This window comes from Lonchura striata, chromosome 4 (assembly GCF_046129695.1).
Source record: "Lonchura striata isolate bLonStr1 chromosome 4, bLonStr1.mat, whole genome shotgun sequence".
Lineage (NCBI taxonomy): Eukaryota > Metazoa > Chordata > Aves > Passeriformes > Estrildidae > Lonchura > Lonchura striata.
The window spans coordinates 24,292,500-24,298,499 of NC_134606.1; the positions used below are offsets into that span (position 1 = coordinate 24,292,500).

General features: G+C 34.9%; 1 long non-coding RNA gene across 1 annotated transcript in view; it reads left to right on the plus strand.

Annotated features, from left to right (window-relative positions):
• The window catches only part of LOC110484981 (uncharacterized), a 59,401-nt gene extending 58,786 nt beyond the window's left edge, over positions 1–615 (plus strand). The window contains exon 3 of the long non-coding RNA XR_002467854.2: positions 543–615. This is a non-coding gene — a long non-coding RNA (uncharacterized LOC110484981). The remainder of the gene's footprint in view (positions 1–542) is intronic.
• The last annotated feature ends 5,385 nt before the right edge of the window (positions 616–6,000 follow it).

Here is a 6,000-nt window from a genome sequence, read left to right on the forward strand (position 1 = left end):
AGCCTGTACCACCTTGGGCAGCATTAGGGGAAAGGCAGCCTCCCCTTAATGACCTTTCTATTTCCAGTCACTTCTATTAAATCTACCCCTTTCATTGTCATAGGTTTTTAGTAACTCACAGCAAGTGCATTAACAGTGCTTTTCGGGTTACTGGTGAAGGTTATCCCTGCTTTATAGAGGAAGACCAGAGCTTAAGTGATTTCATGAAGGTCACAGTATGTATGATCAGGAAAAGTGGTGGTTTTGTTTCTGTCTCAGCTTTCTCCCTTGCATTAAAGGTAAAGTTCATGTGAACCTTTTCCTTTCACAGTGCTATGATTGGGGAATAAGTGTGTTACTCAGTGGTGTTGATCTGACATCTTGATAAAGAGCTTGTTGCAGAAAACACCTGTAAGGGTAAAAAACAGACTTGAAAGAGCACTTCAGCAGACAGTTCAGAAGTCAGCTGAACACCTGCAACTCTCCCTTATAATCAATACTTCAAAACATTTAGTTAGAGGAGATTATGTCTGTAGTTTCTACATTTGTCTTTCCCTTGCCAGCTGCAGAAAGAAGTACGGTTTTTTTGCCACCATATAAGCTCTGATCAACAATAACTTGGTTTTCCTTCATCATGCCTCTCTGTACTTGGATGCTCTGGAAAGAGGTACGACCAATGTTTAACTTTCTGTCATAATTTGATATGGATGGAGAAGGAAGGTTGATCTAAGCTTTACCTATGTTCTCTCTCTTTTTCTTCAGTGGTGTGTCTAGTTACAAATTAGGAGACCATATTGAAATTTTTGCTTTGCAGACCTCTGATTTTTTTTGACATAAGGTTGATTTTTCATTGTATATTTCTAAGTTATGTAATTTAGAAATTGTGAACATTTAGTTCTGCTAAATTTGTTTATAACTAAATCAAACAAGGTAAGTAATTGACTTAGAAAAGTTTAATTGTAGAATGCTGAAATACACACTATTAGGCCTTTACTATGGTGAAATAAAATTTGGCTATAGCCTAAGCAACTACATTTCTTTTTTTTTTTTGAAGTCTGTGTCACATGCCTGAAAATAATTTGCAACTGTTTATAGCACTTATAAGATAGCTGGTTTATGTGCTTTTAAATATACTGCTATTGATTACTATTTTTATTAAAAATCTAGCAGAAAAGGAGAAAAAAAATAGTTAAAACTTCATTTTTTCCTCATAAAAGCCCCTCATCATTTACAGAATACCTAAAATGTCCAGAAGAAAATGAATGAATTAAAGATGATATTTATTTTAATGAAGACTATTAATTTGATTTCAGTCCTATTACCTTAGAAAATTGGCAACAAGACAGTTAATAAATGCTTTTATTGACCAATATACTTCAAGAAGACAGCAAGAGGCAGGAGCTTTATTTACATGTATAAAATTATAGGATTTAGATTTAACAATTTAACAAATAAAATGAAGTATCTGGCCTGGCTTAACCTGAAATGTTATCATGTTTTATAGAAGTCAACACAAATTTTTTTTTCTGCTAGGAACAAATATTTCCTTACAATGTTTGAAAAAGTTCCTGCTTTTACCCTTAAAACTTCAGTTTTAAAAAATAAAATAAATGCTTGATCATTAAATGAAATTACCAGTTAAGAAATGAAAAGTCAAAATAATGTGAAAACCAATAAAAATAGTATGCTTTTACTTTGTTATTTCTTAATTTTATATTTTTCCTTTATTCAATAGAATCTGATTTTTTAAACAATTTTAGAAACTATATTTTAGGTCACATTTTCCAGCTGCCAAAACTGATATTCTGCATGTAAATCTGCTCTCCCCTCTCCTTTGCTTCCCAGCAACATGTGCTGTTACGGTACTACTTTTTTTCATATGTTTAGAAACCAGTGGACAAAATGTACAAAGAGAAACTTAAAGGAATTGAGTGCTGACTGGGGGAAACTTGCCATGAGACTCTTGCCATGCATCTCATGGAATGGGACAGATAACTGTGTTTCAAGCTAAGCTACCTCTGAGGGAAAAAGAAATTTAAAAAGTCTGCAGGAACCAACTTTCTTTCAGGAAAAGGCAATTTGATTAAACAAGCATCTGGGACTACAAAATAATAAAACTAGACACTTCAGATCTCAGTAGTAAAGCTGCATTTTTTTTTCAGACATAATACCAGAGTACAGTAGCAGTGAAAGAGCTGCTGCAGCTTGAAGAAGAGTTCCAAGGAGTGCTCTCAGCACTGTTCTGTCTGCAAAAGGCAAATACAATCCTCTTCACTTACATGTGTAGTTTACTCAGAACAGCTGCTCCACAGTGCTGTGTGGCTGGTTGGTGACAGCTCTCTTCAAAATTTATCTTAAACGTTAAATGTTTGCACTGATTGCAGTTAGAGTTTGTCTAGCTTTCATGCTTCTGGATCAAATGATTTTCCAAGTATTCAAAACCCTTTCCATCAAAGTTCATTTCAACAAAATGATGTTCAAGATTTTGGACACACTCAAGCATACACTCATACCTATCCAGTCACCTTGCTGTGCTAATGATACATTAGACTCCAAACCTGAATATTCTAGTCCTAAAACACTATTCTATGCCAGTTTAATGGTAAAAGTTTTCTGTCTGAGTAAGTAAAATAAGTCACACAATACATTGCCACTTTGAAATATTAATAAAAGAGATAGAGTACTTAATAACATTTGTTTTCTTTGATCATTTTCTTCCTCTGAAGAGAAAAGATAAAAAATTTCATCTTCTGGCCATGTTCTTGTTCCAATTCCATGAGTTTTACATTGCTTAAAAATGGAGTTATGTTCTGAATTCCATGAGGGATGCAAGCATAGCTGCAGGTTCTAACATCGTACCAGATAAAAATGATGAGCAATTGGGAGGATAGTACCATAAGGAGAAGAAAGTTTAAAAATCTTGGAGTTTACACTTGCAAGTTCCACAGTTTTCCTTCTGTAGATATTATCAGACACCAAACTGAGAATTAAAAAAATGGAACTTTCAAAACTCCCCCCCAAAAAAATAACCCTACACGAATGTACCACTTCTATTCCTAAGAAACTATTATATTATTATTGCAGTAAGATAAAACATTGTCATTTTAATACCTTTTTTGGCTCTTTGGCCAGTAACTGCATATTTTGAATTTTAGTATAAAATTCTAAAAAGTTAACATCAAATTATGACTGCTCTTGGGCTTCTTTTTTCCTCATTTATCCATTAATTTTTCCTCTGTGAATGTGCCTACGTAACTTCCAACATGACCAGTGGAGAAGGAGGTCTCTCCCTTCAGGGAGGCATCTGCTGATGAGCAGGAGATTGTGCCATCGAGTCTGGGCAGACCAGCTGACCAGCTGTCTTCTTCCCAAGAACTATGTTATCAGCTCTGTGGATTTGATTTCTGCAGAGCAGCTGTGGCTGAGTGATGTGTTCATGTAGAAACACATCTGGAAGGCTTTTTGTACACTTGTATATAGGGGCCTACACCAGGGACATCTCAAGGAATCTTCATTGTGTGGGTTTTACAATTCCTATGGCAAATGAACTTTTTACTGTTTGGTAAGTAGGAGAAGATTATATTTAATTGAGGGAATCTAGCTGAATGTTATGCAAAGCTAATCTTATCTTTTTCCACTTAGTATGTAGGTTAAAAGCTTGAGTATGTGACTGACTGTAAAATAACCCATCAAGATCATTGCTTGAACTGGCCCATGGGAAGAGATACTGCCTCTGGTTACTTAGGCTCCTTTCTGTTACTAGGTTTTTTTATGTCACCCAACATCTTTTTGACGTCACCTGTGCCTTTTTCTATTAATAGATAAAATGCCATTCAAGTCACACATAGTCATGCGATATTAGCAGAAATCAAAGCTGTCAAACCCACAGAATATATTAATCTCTGATTTGTTTGAGACACCCCTGAAAAAAGGGTCTCAGAAAGAGGTACTGACAATAATACCTACAGATGACAGGTCTCTGATCTTTCATTGGACAATGGCATTAATGTATGTATGTGTAGTGCCATTCTGCTATGTCCACTAACCCTTTTTAGGAAATCCAGTGCCTAGCGATGCACCCCTATCCATACTCTTGCTTGGCTTTTTAGCTATTGTAAAGACTAAAGCTTGGCTGATTTCATCCATTCATCTTAATCCACAACATTTCCCATCTGTGCCGTGCAATATGCAGAGAACTTCCCTAACACTCAGTGCCTTACCTGCTCTGCAGTCATATATCCAGAGTACTGAACAATTACATTCTCTCTAGACAAAGGTGACTTGATGTATACTAAGCAGAAGGTTGCACTCCCAGACTTTATTGACTTTTTTATTAAGATGTGATGCCTAATGAAATGGTAGGGAGTTTGGCTTTAGTAGGCTTTTTTTTACTGTTCAATTTCTCTTTTTTAAATTTTGCATAATGAATATTAATCTTCTAACTTAATTGGCTTCATTGATTTTTACGTTATTATTTAAAACATTTGCATGAGTAAATAACAAGTATTTTAAATCTTTTGCTTCTGAATAGGAGTTGTAATAAAGAAGCACACAATGAAAAACAGTGCTTAATAAAAGGAAAATAACTCAAGCTCAACAAACTTATGTTTGTGAAAAATTAAAATCTGAGCACTGGTTGTGTATTTCAGCAAGGTGGGATATGATCAGCAGTCAGCACTTGTTTAAAGGCAGTCAGAATGGAATTCTTGTTCTTTTCTAGTCTGACACTTGCTTAATTCCCATCGCCATGAGTACAAATATTAGTGCTTATTTTTTTTACTGCAGGCTGATGTCTACCTAACTCTGGCTCCCTTATCACACAGTTCTGAGATCCATGGTAATACACCTCTGATTTTTTCTTTCCTGTGAAATCAGGAGTCACCCCGGTGTTAGCTGAGCAGTATCATGTCCCAGAACAAATCTCTAGAACTAGTAAGAAGGAAACACTCCTGAATTACCCATCCATAGCTTAAACTTTTTTTTTTTTTTTGAAAATGAGGGACAAACAAGGCATTGTATAATTCTTTTTTAATAAATGATTTAGTAAAATTTTCATTCATGGCAGACTATTAAAATTATTTTAGCATCTTTTTATTTTCCCTCTAAGCCATTATTTAAAACTTTAAAATGTTCTTATGTTTGTAAAATTGCATACTACATTAATCTGTCCTAAAAATGCTGAAGTTTAGTATTGCAATTATATAGTTAGGGTAATTAAATATTTTAATTTCTTACAGTGCATTCACAGCACGTGGTTCAGAAAACAAGAAATAGTACAGAGACTTTAGATAACTTCTTTCATTACCAGGCAAAACCTTCTTGAAACGGTGCCTTTCTGACTTTGTGCTGGGATGTTAGCAGAAGGTTATCTTCATAGGCAGAAGCAAGCAGGCAGCAGCACAGGGCAGACAAAATTGCTGTTCCTCACAGAAAGAGCTGTAAGCTGAGCCCTAAGTGAGCTACACAGAGCTCTGTCAAATGTAGGCAGTGAGGATCTGGCCAATTCCAGTCTTTAGAAATACAAGGAATAAGAAGAGAATGCCACAGGAACAAAATCATAATGACAGAGTCTTCACTGCCCTGAATCATGTATCCACACAAGTTTGCAGTTTTTATCTTGAGAATCCTCAAAACCCACAAATGTGCATTTGAGAATAAAATTACTTGCATCAAAGTAGCAGAGAAACTTCCAAAGATAAAGATTGCATTATTATTCTTACTAAGCACAAAGAAATGTATTGACAATCAGATGACCATATATTTCTTGAGATGTACTGTCTCACATTTCCTTTAGTGAATACTTTGATGGAAAGTATTAAGGAGTACCTAAAAATTTTTTTCAATATTTTGATTTTTATTCTGAAATTAATAGTTAGGATTGTTGACACAAAATTTTTTGCAACAAAGTTCATCTTAACAAGCAGACATTTCAAAAGGTGTGTAACATTTCCTATTAAAAATGCCTGTGTGCACTTCTGTGTACTGTTTGTTACTGTTTGATACTTTCCTCATCCTTAATGC